We start from the raw sequence: 19,590 nt of genomic DNA on the forward strand, positions 1-19,590 counted from the left end.
GGAGAGTGTCCCTGAGATAAGTCTGTGTAGCTTCAGCCAAGGGCTTAAGAAAGAAATCAATGTATCTGCCCAAAGGTTCAAGAATAGACCCACATCCAGAGACGATGGGGCGCCCGGGTGGGTCATCCATATTTTTGTGGATCTTCGGGAGGGTGTAGATCGTAGCCAGCCGGGGGTGTTGTTGGTTCAGGTAGTCAAACTCATTTTTGGAAAGGAATCCTAGATCGTACCCTTCCTTTGCTATCTCCAGAATTTCAAGAGCTATTGCCTTAGATGGATCTGATCTAAGTTGTTGGTAACTAGTACCGTCCATCAATTGTCGATTGATCTCAGATTCATACTTGGAGATGTCTTGGACCACAATAGCACCACCTTTGTCAGCCGGCTTGATGACAACCTGGGTATTATTCGCAAGAGATTGTAAAGCTGTTCTTTCTGATCTGCTTGTATTGTATTTGATGAAGGTTTTGTCAAGTAGTACCTCATTGATATCTCTCCACACTACTGCCTCATATGCAAGAATTTTGTGTGACATAGTGCCCGAGGGAGGAAGGAAGGTAGAAGGAATTCTCAGGCCTGTGAGTGAGGGATTTACATGAGGACCGGTATTACGGAAGAAATAGTTCAACCTGATTTTCCGGAAGAATTTATAAAGTTCCGTTCTGACTGTAAAGTGATCCGGTCTACTGGTTGGAACGTAGGACAGTCCTTTACTGAGAACTTGGAGTTCTTGTTCATTCAGAGGGTAATTGGATATGTTAACAACAGGGTTGGTGGTTGGTGGGGTGACTACCAACGATAGGTCTTGTTGCGAGTCACTCTCTTGCCGTGCTGGTCTTGCTGGAAGTGGACCTGCTTGGGTGCTTGGCCCCGTCCTGTGTCCCAATTGCTGGTATTCTGAGTCTGGCCTCGCTGTTGTCCTCGCGTTGTGTAGTTGCCTCGTCCTCTTGGGGGTCGCCATGGTCCTGCGCTTCAGGCGTCAGTATTTTCCATTCTTCCTTGGCTCGGTGCCAGTTCCCGTTCTGCAACGCCATTCGGGCCCTTTGTAGGCAGTCATCCTTCGCGGTGGCCTCCACAACGCTTTCCAGCGATATGGGCATCGGGCATGATCGGGCAGTGATGCACCTCATGTATGCTTCGGTGTCTGCTGCATCCTCCATTTCTTCTGGAGTGGCTGCTCGCGGGTGCCGCGAGAGGTAATCTGCGGGGTTCATGGACCCAGGTTGATACTCCACTTGGCAGTTGTAGTCTTGAAGTTGGAGCATCCACTTTTCGATGCAAGGTGGAGGTTTTGTGGATGTTCCTGAGAAGAGCGCGACCAGCGGCTTGTGATCGGTGGCTACTACAAACGGTTTCCCGTACACATACAGGTGGAAGTGTCGGCACCCCCAGTGGATTGCTGTCACCTCTTTCTCGATCTGAGAATATCGCTGTTCATTCTCAGTCAGGGATCGGCTGGCAAAAGCCATGGGGGTCCTGTCTTCATCGGCTCGCTGCCGTTTCATCAGGACAGCTCCTAAACCCACAGGACCGGCGTCCACGGCTACAAGCGTTAACTTCCGGGGGTCAAAGAAGGCCAGCGTGGTGGCATCTGACAGGGCTCCTTTGATTTCTTGGAATGCTTTCATCTGTTCTGGCCCCCACCTCCAGGGCGTGTTGTCTTTTGTTAGTTCTCTTAGCGGGAGTGTGAGGTTGGCGAGGTCCCGGATGAACCTCCCACAGTAGTTTACCATCCCTAGAAAACTGCGGACCTCGTTGACTGTGGTGGGGGGAGCAGCTTCCTTGATATCCTTCACTTTGTCTGGGTCCGGGTTGACCCCTTCCGTGGAAAATTGTGCATCCGAAGAATTGCAGTTTCCGTTTCAAGAATTCACACTTTTCTCGATGCAAAGTGAGACCGGCTCCTCTTAGTTTCCGGAACACCTGCGCTAGCCGGTTGTTATGCTCTTGTATGGTGCAGGCGTGTATCATGATGTCATCACTGACGTTTATCACACCTGGTATGTCCGCGATCAGTTCTTGTATGACGTTTTGGAATACCTCGACTGCGCTGGACACACCAAAGCTGAGGCGAGTGTACCTCCAGAGTCCTACGTGGGTCAAGAAGGTCGTGATGTTGCGTGACTCTTCATCGAGCACCAGTTGGTGATATCCGGAGCGCAAATCGAGCTTTGAGAACCAGCTGGCCCCCGCCATTTCTCCTATTAGGTCATCAATTGTGGGCGTTATGTGGCGCTCCCTCTTCATGGCGGCGTTGGGGAGGCGCATATCCACACAAATCTGGATGGCACCAGGCTGCTTCGGTTTTCGTGTGAACACTATGAGTGACACCCAGGGAGTGGGGCCCGTCACCTTTTCTATTATTCCTGCCGCTTCCAGCTGCTTGAGTTCCTCTTCGACAAGAGGTCTGAGATGGAAAGCAATGCGGCAATGCCTTAGTGCCACTGGCTGGACGGTGGGGTCAATGTGGAGGTGTACTTTGCTCCCCGTCAATTTTCCAATACCTTTGAAGATGTCGGAGAATTCCGCTATGAGCTGTTGAATCGACTCCTGGTGCACTCCAAACGCAAACTTGACTACTCCCAGGTCCTCCGTTGCTCGGCACCCAAGCAGCATACCTTGCCCATCTTCTGACACGAAGATATTGGTGGTTATGGACTGGTCCCCATGCGAGATACATGTTCTCAACTTCCCTCGGTTCCTGAGAGGAGTGTCCTGTCCATATGCAAATACAATGATGGGTGATGGACTCAGGAGTTGTGGTGGGTCTAGTGTTTGATGGAGGGTGGCAGCCATGAGGTTAATGGTCGCTCCAATGTCTACTACGGCCATGAGCTCTTGTTCACCCACCCGGATGCCACACTGAGGCAGTCGTATGGCTGGGCGGGTCGCGGTGCCAATCATGTGCACCTTGTGCACGATCCTCTCCTCCTCCTCGTCATCGTCCATATCACTCTGACTGGGGTTTCCTTCGGGTACAGCATTCACTACCTGCCGAGGTTTGCGATATTTTTTGGATCGGCAGACCTTTTCGAATTGATTGAATCGACCACAGCCGGAGCATCGCTTCCCCTTAGCCGGGCACTCAGCTGCCGGATGGGGTGTTCCCCCGCAGTGTCCACAGGTCTTCCCTGTCGTCCCCACGGCGGCCCCCGCGTTCTTCTTGTTCCACTTCGTTGGTGATTTGACGGTTACTTTGTTGACGGGTTCAGCCTTTACCGTTGCTTGGAGAGCGGCTTCCATATGTGCTGCTCGGGCCTTCGACAATTCTTTGGTTCGACCTAAGGTTAGAATGTCCGCCAGGGATTTCCCGAGCTCTTCTAGGATGCGTTCCCGGAGTTTGGCTGATGCGCATCCCTGGATGATCTGTCCCCTTATTTCCTCAGTGGCGTCCGCAAACCCACAGGTTGACGACAAGCTTTTCAAACGGGCATGGTACGTGTCCAACGATTCCTCCGGCAGCTGTCGGGCTTGCCTGAATATGAACCTCTCATAGTCCTGATTGGCCATGGGTTCGAAGTAGGCGTTCAGGGCATTCATTAGTGAGTGATGTTTTTTTGGCGGTACCTCCACTAGAGTTTTGGTGATATTGTGAACATCCTTTCCCCCTAGGTGGAGAACCATGGCCCGTTTTTGTTCTTTGTGGACCTTGGTGTCTTTGAAGAAGATTAATAAGCGATCTACCCAGTCCTTCCATTTTGGGGCCAGTGACGACGGCGAGCCCTCCACCAGCAATGGCTCAATGGGAGGTATCGTGGCCATATCAGGGGTGAAAGGGCACGGTGCACTGGAGGAACGCCGGACCTTTGCAGTTGCACCCTGGTTTACCTGGGTTCAGTTTCACTTGCAGGTACCAGTGTTTGTTAGCCATTGCAGAGAGCTGGGCCTTGGAGTGATTAAATGCACAGAAGCTGCGTGTGGAGGCAGTCTTTGTGTTCTTGTGCTCTGGTGACGTATTTTGTTGGGGTTCCGCGTGCTTTCTCAGTGATGCCTCCTGTGGTCTCTAAGGAGTCCTTTTGCTGAGCTCTGGGGCTTTCAGGTCTCCCCCCCGTGTTCGGGGTCAGCACCCACCACGTGGAACACGTGTCCCTGCTCTTGTGGGATATTCGGCACTCCCTCGCCTCGTCACAGGCCTCAGGACGGAGCCTGCACCACGTGAGGCTCCGCGCGGTTTGCACGGAGGTGCAGGGGGCGTGGCCGGGGCCTAGCAAGGTTTCCTCGTGGTAGCGCCCGGCAGCACGCTTCACGCATCGGCCGCCTGCCGGAATGCGGCGCTGCCCGGGGCTAGGTTGCCAGGGCACCAGAGTAGCCGGTAGGGGTACCGGAGATCTTCGCCTTTGGGGCTCCGCTCCGCAGCATGGGATAGGGACGTGGGAGGCAGCGCTGAGTGAGCGGGTGCACTTGCGGGGCACGGCGGCTCACCTGACGTCACCGCTGCCACCAGAGTCCCCGATCTGGTTCCCAGTCGTGTGGCCACACCGTGTGCGGGCTCCCTACACTCGTGGGACACCTGGGACCTAATGGGCCTAACACGTGGCCTTGTACATGTAATGATCACACGGACACTGGGGAACTGTTGGTGGCTCTGCACGTCGTTGCCAACTAGCGTACGTACGTGCAGAGACCGCTTTTATTGATCAGGTCACGTGATGGTCACGCTGCGCGCCTGTTGCGCCACAGGCTTGAATAAGCTAGAACACAACAGGTCCCAAAGCACGCTATCTTCATTTCGGAATGCAGTTATACTTGGAAACGAATTTAGTACGTATTTCTCGCTTGCATGACTTTCTAGTTTGCCTAAAGAGTTCATGTATTTTGTGCTTATATAGACATTGAACTATTATATTAACAATTGACTCTTCTAGGTCTAGTGTTAGCCAACACCATTTCATTTTACTAATATTCAATGTATTGCATAGTTAGTTACAGTGGTTTTCAGCCAAATTTCATCCATTAGTCTGCTGTTGTGTCATTCACAATTTTTCTTCCACCCACTCCAGCAGGTATCATTGGGCACTAGGTCAGCCCACTTCAGCCATTGGCTGACTTCCCTGTGAGTTAAAGACTTCTGCCCTTTCACAATGAACACATCCACACGCAAAGTAGCTCCGTTCAGTGTGAGGGAATATTATGGTAAAGTGTGCATTTTTGAGGCCCAAAGAATTATTTAGCCCTCAAGAACTTTTAAGGGCACCTCAGCTTCCACAACTATAACATTTTGCCGAAACCACAACAGGCCAAATCAAGAATTGCCTAAAGGTTGGCAATCAAAGAGAACTGTTGGCTTGTTTTACTATTATGTGCTCCTTGGTCAAGCAAACCTTCGGTATGTTAGGTGGGAGTGTTTACAATGATAGCAATTGTTTAAGTAATGATTCATGGAGACCTAATGGACTCTTCCTTGCAGACTAATTCATTTTAGTTATTCCACCACTTGACTATAGTTTACATCCTTTAAATTCCAGAAGATTAATGTAATCCCTTCAATAGATACAGTCACAAATGCATCTGTCATGGATCACTAGTCAGTGATTTTGCCTGTCAGCAAGAACCAATCAGAGAACTAATCCAATAGTTTGTGGTATCTGGTGGTATTCTCTCTTCTGTTCCTTTTTTGATGTGAAGAGAGATTTACTTAGTCTTTTTAGCCTTCCATCTCATTATGGGACAGAAGGCTGAGGTTTGGCTCACTCTCAGCTTTTTCTCCTTCATATGTTATCACGATCAAAATGATTTAAACATTGAAAAGGTGGGGTATAAGGCATATGACATGCAAAACACTGTGGAGTTGTTTTTGGTGTCAGATGGTCTACAGCTTAGTTCATCTCATTTACATTATCTTACAATGCGCTTATCATAGTTCACAGGAAAGTGTCTACATAGGCTGTACCACCCAAAATCTATATTAGTAACCTTTTGATCAGACCACCATCTGATCTAGTCGACACATTTTCACAGTATTTTTTATCAATGGGTCATCTTGGACCTTAGCCCCAGCAAGTAATCAGAAACTTTTTGCCTTGGTTTGTTGAATGCACTTTTCCTTCTCATCTTTCATGAGGCTAAAGGACAGGGCTGGACCTACCGTAGCGGGCACCAGGCATTTTCCCGGTGGGCGGGAAGGGTAGGGGCTGGTTTCTGACTGGTGGGGGCTGTTCTAATTACTGGTGGACGGTTTTGCAGATTTACTGCAAAATCGGCCCCCTGCAACAAAAGTGCACCAGCAGTGTTTCTCACCAGCACCCCCCAGGGCCAGTTCTACACAATTGCCAGGTATGTTTGAGTTCCTGGGCCCTCATTTATGAAAAATGACGCATCGCTGCGTGAAAACAGCGATGCGTCACTTTTCACTGCGCTCTCCCTGCGACATGATTGATGCGTCATATTTATAATATGACGCATCATGTCGCAAGGAGTTACAGATACGTCAGTATATCTGACGTATCTGTAAGCGCAAAAGTCACGCATTGCTGGGGTGTGTCACAAAAGTGACGCAACTCCAGCAATGCGTCCTTTCACATGGGGAAAGCCCCTTGTGAAAGGGCTTGCGTCAGTCTTATGCCTGCTGTGAGGCAGGCGCAAGATTTTGACGCAACAGCGTCCTAAAAGTGACGCAGTGAAATCTCATAGATTTCACTGCGTCACTATTACGAGGCTTCTTGCGGGGGAACGCCCCCTCTGCATACATTATACCTGACGCAGGTATAATGTAGCGCAGGGGTTTACAAAGTGACACATCTGCTTAGATGCGCCACTTTGTAAATAGTGCGCAACAGGACGCATGTTTTACGCCGCCAATGCGTCACAAAAAGTGACGCATCGGAAGCGCAAAACTGACACACGGTCTCATAAATGAGGCCCCTAGTCTGGTACTGCTCAAGGGATCTATTACAAGTTGGCTAAATAAAAGCTAGAATTTGCTTCCTTATAAATGTAGGTAAAAATTAGACTCACAGACTTGATATCCCACTTACACATTAGGGACTTTTACAGGCCTCAGATCATGTTTTTCAGCATTTTCTTTTACATTTTGAGGTTACTCCACAGTTCTACCAGAGCATTTTTATGTATTTAGGCATGATTGTGCACGCAGCTCAACCTCGCCCTGGGTCCTGCCTCACTTCACTAGCTATTTTGTAAAGTAAAGAAATGAGTAAGCATTAGCAAAGCCTATAGGTCTATTTTCTTTTAGACATATGGTTGTTGTTGCCTAACACTGACAGTAAAATAAATGTAGCTTGAATGACCTACTGAAAGGAAAGCTCATTTTCCTACACTGCTGTTTCCTAGGATGTATGAGTATGTGTGGGTTTGCTTCTGTTTGGTCGAACAAATGTGTGTTTGTGTTGTAGGATGTGCTTGGACTATTTTTGGTGTATTTTTTACTGTGTTTTTATATAAATTGCAAAATTATATTTATTAAATACATTTGACATTTTTCGCAATTTAGGTTTTTATGGATCTTATTTTGGAAGCCCAGTGTTTCATGTTTATAGTATTTATATCAGTGACTATTAGCACATTGGACTTTACACACAGGCAGATAAATGTTGTTTTGATTGTATGTTGGACAGGGCTGGGACAGAATTTGAAGGGTAACTGTAGAACACTAGTCAGCCTCTATCAGGTTCGGCTTGGTTTGGCTGTTTTTTTATTAATACTTACAGCTTTACTGCCATTGCAGAGATCGAACTTGTTTAAAACATTCAACGATTCAGCCTGTAAATCAAAGATTCAAATATCAAATCTGTAAGGCTTAACTCCAATTAATTTATCTATTAATTGCACTTTCCTTTCATTCAGGATTATCCTCATCTGACCTCAACAATTGGAATAAATTGTTTGTGCATTGGTTTCTCATTGTCAAAATGACAGCTTTTCTTGATGTCATTTTATGATTAATTCTAAGTGAAAATGCCAATCTAAAATTAAATTGTCTTTGAAAGCCCACAGCAACACTTGGTGTTTTCTGCTCTTTCATGTTATTCATTATTTTACATGTTCGAGCATCGTTTGTAGCACAAAGTAAACACAATCAGATTTGTATGTAATTTGTCATGTATGCTTTGAAGTGCTATTGGTTTGACAACAATCGTCATTTTAGCAATGTTGTTTTTAGTAAACTTTATAATGATCCAATAACTTGCTTTGCGACTTTTCAAACCCTGAGCATGAAATAAACAAATACAAATGAAGGGCAAATGAGAGGCAAATGTGCTTTCAGAAATTTAGAGGCAAGCTAATAACTCATTCCTATAATTTTTACTGCATTGTGTATAACATTGGAACAAATAAATCTGCATTTATCGTGTTTCAAGAGCGGTTGGCTGTCAGTGGAGTTCAAAAATACTGTATGAATGTAGGTATGAGTGGCTAATTAAGCAATCAGGTCAGGTTCCTTTTGTGATAGTCCTCAGTGTAGTATCCGGCTGGATACAGTCTAGTGTTCCAATGCTGATGTAACTAACACTAGACACCCACCCACCACAGGCGTCACCAGTCAGGTGACCCTGTCAATAAAAGGGGGCTGGGCGCCCTTGCCTAGGCCAGTTATCGCACCATACGATCCGTGTGTCTGTGCCCTTGCTTCCACACCATGTGGGCTGGACTTTTCCCATGAGGCACAGGGTCAGACTGATTTGCATATGGCCATGTCTGAACTGGAGTGGCAGAGTGGGCTAAAGAACGGGATAAATCAAACCCAGATCTGTTGACTCGGTGTGAGTGTTTGATTGGTTCAGATGCTCCGTCCATCACCACACCCTTTTGTACCGCTTTGTTTGCCATAAGTTTGGCAGGGTATGCTCAGACGTGAGTCCATTGCTCACTTTGCCACTGGATTCAAGCAAGCCTGGGTGAAGACGGCTGTAATGCCAGAAAACGGTCCTAGGAAGCTTGAATCCGGTCCAGGGAAGGCATGGCTTGGCAGATCGGGCTGGACTGTTCCCATGAGGCACAGGGTCAGACTGATTTACATATGGCCATGTCTGAACTGGGGTGTCAGAGTGGGCTAAAGAAAGGGATGGATTAAACCCATATCTGTTGACTGTGTGTGTGTGTTTGATTGGTTCAGATGCTCCGACCATCACCACCCCCTTTTGTACCGCTTTGTTCGCCATAAGTTTGGCAGGGTATGCTCAGACGTGAGTCCCTTGCTCACTTTGCCACTGGATTCAAGCAAGCCTGGCTGAAGACGGCTGTAATGCCAGAAACCGGTCCTAGGAAGCTTGTATCCGGTCCAGGGAAGGCATGGCTTGGCTGTTCGGGCTGGACTGTTCCCATGAGGCACAGGGTCAGACTGAGTTGCATATGGCCATGTCTGAACTGGGGTGGCAGAGTGGGCTAAAGAACAGGATGGATCAAACCCAGATCTGTTGACTGGGTGTGAGTGTTCGATTGGTTCAGATGGTCTGTCCATCACCACCCCCTTTTGTACCGCTGTGCCCGTGTGAGCAGCAGCCCAGCAAATCGGAAAAAGGGAGAGAGTATCGCCTGTGTCTAAGGCACCCCCCTGCAAGGAGGCGCTGGACGTGCCCGATAGCCCCAGGGCATGTGAAGAGCCCTGAGGCAGAAAGAAGTGATTAGGAGCCCACCCCGCACCTGCATGGCAGAGAAAATAATGCGTCACCTGATCCGACCACAGTAAGACCGATAAGAGCCCAATGTGGCGAATCCGAAGTCTGCGTCATGCACATGCCCCCAGCCTACTGAGGTCCACATGAGAAGCGAGCGGAGCGGAGCCCACCCACATTGGTCGGCATGAGGCGAGCCCGGTGAATGATCGACAGGCCGCAGCAAGAAGAAGAGTGACCACCACCTGCATGCAGACAGCGGGAGCCCACCCCGCAGCTGAAGGGCCTGCGCAGTCGTCGGGCAGAAGGTGAGCCCAAAGCGGCGAGAGTGACACCGCCAAGACGAGGCACTGGAGATTTCCAGGCAGCAGCTCCAGCATTTACATTTACATTTACTCGGGCAGTGGCGAGCAAGGGTTACCGCGTAGCCCACCCAGGGCTGAGCCAATGAAGCAAGCCCAACCCAGCGCGTGAAAAGGGGGTAAAGCTGATCAGGACACAAGGGGAGGTACACGGATGGCAATAATAGTGAGGCCCTGGAAACCTGTATGTTTCACACTTTCCCCACCCTGCGCTGTGGGAACTCAAAACACAAAACTTACCAGGAGATAAGAGGAGGTTCAGCTGTTCAGAGATTGCCTCCTGTTGCGTCTAGGTTGCTGGCAGCCGTTTTAGCAACGGTGCTCCACCTACGGGAGTGGACAGTGAGTGGTAGCAGGACACAGGAGCAGCCCTGGAAGGGCCCTGTTATTCCCTGAGAATCGATGCAACCTGCAAGGAAGAGGCCAGGTTTCCCCATGTTGCATTGTGCCAGCAGCAGCGGGCTGAGATCTAGGTGACCGAGCCCCAACATGGTGTAAGAGAGAGAGGAAACAGATCTCATCAAAAGACGCCGAGTTAAAGAAAACCCTGAGGCCTAGACCGCAGGTGCTCTCAAATTGCGCCTAAACGGTGCAGCTGCCCACTACTTGCTGGGCATCTGTACATCTTCAAATGGGGAAGGGGCTCTCAATAGCCCTTCAGACAAACTGCACCCCAGGCTGGAGCCCTCTAGGTTCTGATCATCACCAACACGGTGGAGCCCTCTAGGCTCTAGAACAAGGCAGGCCTCATGGAGCGCACTGGCTCCTCAAATGATAAGCATTGGCCCCTCTGGGTCCAGGTAGCCGGGTATGGCCCGACGTTGGAGCCTGCAGGCTCAACAAAAACATGCCCCCAGTCGCTGGAGCCCTCTTAGGATGAATAGGCCCACAACGGGGGCAACAACGGGCCCCTCTGGCCCGGGAACCAAGTTGTGCCATGTTGGAGCCACACGGGAGCTCGGTAACTGCGTAGGATACCTCTGGAAATGAGGTGAGTGACAAATGCCCCTCATGGGCATCACGGGCCCATGCAAAATAATGGGGGGCTTCAGGAGCCATCTGGCTCGGGAAATAAAGAAGCCCCCACCGTTGGAGCGGCCCACTGCAATACGGGGCTGCTCTGAAGCAAACATCCCTCTGTGGGGCCCACTGGGGCTCTCAAGAATCAAAACATGCCCCCTGATGGAGCGCGATGGCGCTCAAAAGTACCCAGGCCCAATGTAGGAGCGTCCCGTAACAGCGGGATCGCTCTAGCCCCCACGCTCCCTCAAATGAGCCCCCTCTTCTCTCCACTCACCGGCTGATCTGTGGGCAGGGCACTTCGCTGGGGACTCCTCTCCAGACACGGCAGACTCTCGGGAGCTTCCCTCAGGCGGCGGAATCTCCTCCTTCGGCGCGGGGCTCTCTCCATCATACGGGAGCCCGTGCAGATCCACCGGCTTCCTCTCTCTCGCGGGGCTTCCCTTCCATCCGCGAAGCCCCGCCCATACCCAACCAGGGATCGCCTGGCTTCCGGGTCGCACTGAGCCCGGCCCGGGGTAAGATCCCTTGTGGGCTCGGGCCACAGAGATGAAAACGTGGGGTGGGCTCCCGCTCTAGTTTTAAAATCAAGTAGCGGCCATTCTCGGGGTGGGCACCCGAAGTTAAATAATTATAAATACCGCGGCCATCACAGCGCAATAAACACGGGCAAAAATGCAGGGTAGGCACCTGCTAGGCTGGCAAGGAGGTGGGGTGGTCCCCAGTCAGGGGGAACTTGTCGCCACGATGCAGCCCAGCGCTGCAAGGCTGTAAATAAAGCGCTTCCAGGGAAAATCCAGCGCTCACAAGCCCATTATTTTAAAAGCACAGCAGACAGGGTTCCAGGGCAAGGGAAGGTTCCCTGGTCAGAAGTCCCCCAAGGCATCCAGGGGCTGGGCAGGGCCCAGGGAGGCAAGCCTTCCCCTGGGCCCAAGCAGCAGCACGCCCCTGGTAGTTTCAAGTTGACAAACAAGAACCTTGAACATGAGGTCACAGCCTCATTTTATACAGAAAATCCCTTTGTCTCTAGGGTATAGGGTAGGGGCAAAACCAGACGCAGCTGGTTTGGGAGTACTCTGATGGGCTCAGCTCCTCTCACTATTCACTGGCCAGGCTACGGTCATTAGATGCACCACAGGGGGTGGAGCCAGCATTGTTGAGGGAATGCCCAGCCCTATTCAGGTCCCAGGTGCAACTCCTCCCTGCCATCAACATGCATATCTCTCCATTCACCACCGCGGCAGACCCATCATGCCTCCTGGAGCCAGGCTCACTATCCAGCTCCAGCCAATCACAAGCCAGCACATTCACTGCACAGACACAACAACTTCTAGAAGTGGCACTTCCACACTAGAATATTTATCAAAGGGCGTGAATTCCACGGAAAAGGCAAAAAGTACACACTTATGTGCTTAATTATACATATACAGAAAATTGCGCACTTATAGTTTCTAGAGTAGACACGGGTAAATGACAGATTCTTAAGTAGTTGCTTCAGATACCTTCAACCAGTATTACAAATCTAATTACAACATTATAACAAGCATGAATTTTTTGATTTAAAAGCATATCACCAGATGTGTTTGGTAACAATATATAAATTTTATTACACTTTATAACTTTACAAAATATATTAAAAACCACTTTAAAAACATTTAGCAATAGACATGATCATCACAGTGTTTTTTGGTAAAATATAAATATAAGCACAGAATCAAAAGGTCGACGCGGCGTTTCGGCTTTCTTTAGTACACCTTCATCAGGACTGATTCTAAACAATTAAAATAATAAAACACAAAGTTACCAAACAATTAAGATTGGGTGCTACATTGTTCATCTGTCTGTTATCACATTTCATCCTCCCGATTTAGTTTACTCTTTACCATCTTGGTCTACACAATTTTTATTTATTTAAAACCACATGTTCTGTATCCGTGTTTTCAGTTCTCATTGCTTATTGTTGACAGTTATTATTTGCACATCTATACAATCCTCTCTTTTGCCTTCCCCTTGGACATTTGTACATTTAGAGAAATCCCCATACTGCCACCACTAAAAATAGTACGTCATCTCTTATATTGACTGCGTACCTTGTTATTCCAAATGGATTTATTGCCCATGTGGACGGAACTAGTTGGTTCAACGGAGAGTCCTTTTAAAATACGGACAGTTGGATGGTCGCAATTTGCTAGTAATTTTGTGCAAAGTTGCTCTGTCTCTAAATAAAGACATATAAATGCCAATGACTTATACATATTAATAGTCATCCTTTAGATGCATTGAGTGATAAATTTCATTGGTACATACCTAGTATTGGAGGGGTAAATTCAATTTCCTCTGGTTTAAGAACATTTATATTATTGCATTTCATAGGGGGCTTGATTCCCTCCTTCTGTGCCTGTTGATATAAAAGCACAATGTATAGGGTTGTTTTAAAATGTTCTTCCCCTGTTTGTGCACTATTGAATAATTCACTATGGTAAACAACATACCTTTATGTAGGCTACGTTCCTGCCGTGTTTAACTGCCAGGAGGAGCCACCGTTTAGTATGTTTTTCCAGCAATGTTCTCTCTACAAGGTTAACATTAATGTAATGGATGTAAAGCCCAGATTCCTGTTACGCTATTTTAATGTCATTGAAAAAAAATTTTGACCGTAGTAGCACTCACCGTTGGAGCCGGATAATCGGTTGCTAAAATCCAAAACCGCTTTCAATTAGGTCAGGATGTATCAAAAATACGATCAATGTGTTCAGGATTTTCCTCTTCAGGTTGTTGATCTCTGTAAGGGTATGGGTGCCATTAGTTATCTCCTAATCCTTGATGTCCTATCCTTTCTATGCATTTCTCTTTACACTAAACTCTAGTTTAAATCTCTTAGATTTCTCTCCTGAGTCTTCCCAAACTACTTTCGCCTACTATTCCTATGTTATTCTTACAACTGTTGATGTTAGTCGTTTGTGTGTCTGAATAATGTGCTCACATTAATTCCCTATGGATAGGTTATTGAACGTGAACTACACTCAACATCATTGTTAATGCACCCCATTGTTCTCTAGACTACTCGTTGTATCCCCCTCCTCTTACGTTTTTTATTTAATTATTATCTGGGGACCGGGGTGCCTAAGCTACTTGACAAGACGTTGAATATAGACATTAACTCAAACATTAAGGAAAAAGCCCCTACTCTGTCCGTTTTGCTCACCAATATTACAGGTTGTATCCCCCTCCTCTTACGTTTTTTACTCAATTATTATCTGGAGACCGGGGCGCCTAAGCTAATTTACAAGACGTTGAATATAGACATTAACTCAAACATTAAGGAAAAAGCCCCTACTCTGTCCGTTTTGCTCACCAATATTACAGGTATCGGCCTCCCTGCTCCTTCCTTCCTGGCAGTCCGTCCTTGTTTTCACTGCACGGCGTTTTCTGATAATGTTAGACCCGCGATGTTGCCTGCCTAAATAGTATACGCCAGTTGATTGGGCGCCCAGTTTCCAGAGTTTTGGTTGGTTGGGATGTCTCTATGTTGTAGAGGTCGCTATGGCGATCGCCACTTTCGAAGGCTCGCTCGGGTTGGCTGAATCTATTGTTAAAGGCTAAGCTTATTGGTTTAGGCGGTGAGACGCGTTGCTAAGGAGACGTTCCCACTTAGTATCTCTGTGTAACGGAACCGTACTTAATGTGATGCCGTCTCACACCTGGGTGCTTTAAAATCACACTTTAGTTTTTATTTTTATGATTTGCCCTCTTTTTAGGAAACTAACTTACCGCGATTTCTGTTTTTAGTGCTCTTTAGTTCGCTATTATCATTACCGATATTTATGGCTTACTCCTATTGGTTGGATATTTGGTCGCCAACTCAGTTTTTGATTTAGGGTTTATAGAAGGCTACAATCTAGCGTCTCGCACTCTATTCTATGAGCGTGTCTCACACAAACGCTCCCATTGTTTTATTTATTGTTTGCTTCCTTAGTTCCCTCTACTGATTATAAACTTAAAAAGGGGAGATTTCTGAATTCCATGTTTATGTCCAATACTACTTATATGAATACACTTGGGTTGCAGTCGCACTATTGTAGTCCTATTCTATATTGTGATGTCTATATCCACTGTTACTTGTATGAAACTACTTGGGTTGCAGTCGCACTAATTCTAGTCCTATTTTATATTATGATGTGTCCTGGTTTATTTGGAGTCTACTGTATATTGTATTGTATCCTATTTACGATCTCGTCCTCTCACCTATGCATGTATGTAGATGAGATCTGATTCTTCATGCTAACCATTCCTGATCTTAGTGTTATGCGTATCCTCAGTTCTGAATTATTTTCTCCCAATCTTCTCTAGAGTTCAAACCGCACCTTACACTATTAAAGGAAGACATATAGAATTGCTCTCTCCTTTTTCTCTTATTATCTAAGTTGCCACCTCTCCTGTTTCCTGTGATTTTCTCCAGCCCGCACCACTTGAGATCCTCAATGTGGTGTCCGGCATTCCGCCAATGTTCAGTTAGGGGTGCCCCTGGTTTGTTTATCCTTATAGCTGATCGATGTTCATTCAAGCGTAATCTAATCTCCCTAGAAGTCTCACCTATATAGGATTTCTGGCAAGGACATTGAATCAAATAAATAACGTTTTTTGTCCTGCAATTCATGAAGCTTTTTATGTTGGTTAATTAATTAAACACATAAGTGTGTACTTTTTGCCTTTTCCGTGGAATTCACGCCCTTTGACAAATATTATAGTCTCCAATTATTATGCCCATCTGTCCAACACTAAAATAAGACACTACCTTCGTTGACCACCGACGTAGGACGTCTGTTTTTTTTAAAATTGTTTTACCCCACCGTCCTTCATAATTTAGTGTGGGGTCCTCCTAAATTTTTTTCCCACTTCCACACTAGACACATTTAAGCCGCACACATCATCGCGCAGCATTCAATCTCATGAGTTCGCACATACCAAACTCGACCCTGCACTCCCCACACATCAGGAACTACCATGGTCACACATATTCCCCATGCATTCCTATGGGAGGGCAGGTCAGTCTCACCACACATACACAGAGAGCAAACGCACTTTACACTGGACCACAGTGAAAAAGTGCGCAGAGGCCTAAAATCACCAACACCAGGTTACAGAAATAGGCTAGGAAAAACCAAAAGGTTTCGGGGTGAACCTGCCAAAAAGGGCCAGGTCCAACATGGCACAATTTATACAAAAGGGGAGTGAGCAAACCGTGACGAAGTACAAGGAAATCAGCCGATTTCCGGACCCCAGGCAAGTGACTTAAAAGGGTGACTTTTATGTTTGTTGAATTATAAATGAAAAAAAGTCACAATCAGTTAGCATCTCATACTCAGTAGTGTAATACAAATTGAGGTATAACGCTAGAGACGTGTGTCGACGACGTTTTGATCCCTGAGAGATAGTGGGATCTCATCAGGACTAGGCGATGGAACGAGTGCCTGGGAAGTTTGCCTGGGCAGGTATGAGTATGAGATGCTATCTGATTGTGACTTTTTTCATTTATATTTCCACAAATATTTCCATAATATTTAGTTTTCTTTTTTTTTTTCTTTTTATTGAGTTTTATCAATGGTAAATAATAGTGCAGCAAAAAGAAAAAATCACAGAAAAAAACAGAATACATTCCAACTCGGGGAACCAAACCCCTGCTGTGCACACTATTACTAGTTCAATTATGCATGTTCATTACTTCATATAGAACATTTACAATATGCAGTGCATGCATCCTTGAGTTATAAAGGAAAACATCTGTCTGGGTCTCTTGTGCCTCTAGGGATTGGCTGACATATCACTGAGCACGCAGCCACAGACATTCAGACCTGTTTGCGTTGCAATGACTTCCTCAAGTATTGCATGTCCATATCTACAGCAAAATGCTGTGCTGGAATATCCAGTCGACTGTCTTAGGGGGTTGTGCCTCCTTCAGCTCCGGCCCCCTCATGTTTCTCAGGGGTGGTTACTGTACTTTCAGTGATGGAAAGGAGGTATGTTGTCAAAGGAACCCATATATCTCTGGGCCTGGAAGTGGGTGGGAGTAGTTTGGCATAGTTAAGTTATTGCTCCCGCCATATTGTGAGGTCATCCAGCCATTCCTTAAATTTGGGGGCTCGGCCTCGTCCCCATCTGCATGCTACCTTGAGCTTAGCAATCAGGACTCCTACTGCCAGATACTTCTTTGTTTTTGGGTCTAGGTGAGTTTCCTGAAGTATGGCAACCTGCACTTGATGTCTCTCTAGATATCCTAAGACCTGTCACATTTTACGCGGGTTGTTTAATCCCCGGACATTCCATGTTATACAGTGAAAACTAGCCTGCAGTTTGGAGGCTGCAAGTATTGAAGCTAATGAAAACCAGTCGACTGGCTATTACTACTTGAGTTTGTCTACATTGAACATCAATATACATTTGGAATTGTGCTAGGCAAATAACCCCTCCCGCCTCCCACTCTGACATCCCCAACTTGTTGGGCATACATTTCCCCCCCAACATAACTTCTAGTGTGGAAAAAAGTGGGGTGTACAAAGAAAGGGGTTTCACCCATATGGGTAGGGCTAGGGGCCCGCGACACGTCATCACCCCCTACCGTCTCACCCATCCACAGCCTCACCCTGGGCAGACTGTGGTAAATAAATAAATAATACCCTATTTTTGACTAGACTTATAGCATAACAGATAGCTCAATAAATAAGAGTCAAGATTCGAGGTAGTAGGAGTTTCTGCAGGTTTATTACAGCATAAGGACAGGATCAGGACAACCTGCATAGGAACAGAATGACAGGGCCCAGCAGGACAACTGGGGCCCAACAGGGGAAAAGAGGCCCAGCAGCTGCTGGGGCTAGGTCTGGGATGAGCGCGCTAACATTCAATAACAAAACACAGGCATATATACATAGCGCGAACACATAGCATTACATTGCAGTAGGCGTAGCAGTGGGTGGAGCAGAAAGACGTGACGCGTAGCAGTCGCGAGAGATAACAGTAAAAGTGGGTGTAACTGGGAGTATACTTAGACATGTGATGCAAACGTAACAGAATATGTCATGAATGGGGCGGAAACATAGGAGGGGGCTACCTAAGGAGCCGGGACCTCTAACCTAATGGTGCGCGAAAACTGGCAATGACGTGTTACTAGGAGAAGCTGGGGGCTACGAACTCTGTGCTAGGAGCAGAGACTAGAGTCTGGAGGGTCGGAGCGACATGTACCTAAACCCTATCTGGTATCTAATGTTTAGGGAACATGTTGATATGAACTAGAAGTCATGAGGGGAAAAGCTAACTTGATTCTAAGACTGGACCATGCATTATTCTACATGTAGTGCGTGATGAAGAATATTAAATGACCATTAATACAGTATTTCTCTAACGTGGAGACGAGAAGGCTAGACAATGACGGAAACTATTGATGCAGTTCAGTAGCTTAGGAATGCAGAGGAGGAGGACTGAACTGATAGCTGGAATCATAACATACGCTTGGCAGACTCAGAGGCAGAGCCGGGCTGCACCGGGCACTGCGAGGCAGGAAGTAAGTGAAGGGTCGAGGATACAGGTGGGGGCTGTATCGCTCCTCAGCGAGGCTTTCAGGAGACAGGAGCTGAATCTGATGTCCGGGCCCTTTTGAGGCCTGGAAACGGGGACTTTATAATGGATAACGTGCACACTGGGAAACGTGGCAACATTACTTTACATAGGCCTGATATTCGTAGTATTCACGAGGACTGGAAAATGACATACCAGAGGTGGACACAACTGTAATTGCGTCATTAATCGGACATGGGGAATAACATATGCATATTGGTCATGCACACATAACATATGATGGATGAGGCGTAGGGACACAGAACATGGCAAAATTTACTTTTCCACATTCCCTCCTTGTCACTACGTTTCCATCAGGAAACATCAATTTTCATGATACCATCTATCATTTCATACAGTACCATTTGCTCGTCTCGAATTGTCTTGGAACGGGATTTAGAACGGGGCTTGGGACTAGGAATACAAGAGGTAGCACACATGCTGCAAATCGCAGGGCCACATTGTATACAAAGGCAGCAGCTAAATATGATCGCTACTGCAATACCTAGAAAGGACAGGACTTTCCATCCCCATGCGGAAATTATATTCCAGAACCAACCGGACCATGTCCAGGTGCCTGGATCTTGATGTAACAGATGGGCAATTTTATGGAGTCTGGTTATAGCTGAATAGACAGACGGCGCGTTATTTGGAATGAAAATGCAGCAACTAGATCCGATGACTCTACAGGCCCCGCCCCTATCGGCCAGTATGACGTCAAGGACGAGACGATTTTGCAAAACGACAAATCTCATAGCAGATTGTTCTTCGGTTAGGTTACCTAGAGCAGAGGCAGTCTCATTAACTACAGCTTCAAGGGTTCTTGTTAACCTACGGATCAGTTTACTATTCTGGACAGGTCCTACAAAGAAAAAGAAACCTTTATTGAAATCTGTATACTGCTCTAGAGTAGTTTCAGTATAATCGACAATTGGGGACTCCCTTCTATGTCTAATGTGTACTAGATGTGTGTTTCTGTGATAATCAGATGGGGCTAGGAAAACAGGTGGCAGTAGGAAAGCAATGTA

This window comes from Lissotriton helveticus, chromosome 12 (genome assembly GCF_964261635.1).
Source record: "Lissotriton helveticus chromosome 12, aLisHel1.1, whole genome shotgun sequence".
In the NCBI taxonomy this organism is placed as follows: Eukaryota; Metazoa; Chordata; class Amphibia; order Caudata; family Salamandridae; genus Lissotriton; species Lissotriton helveticus.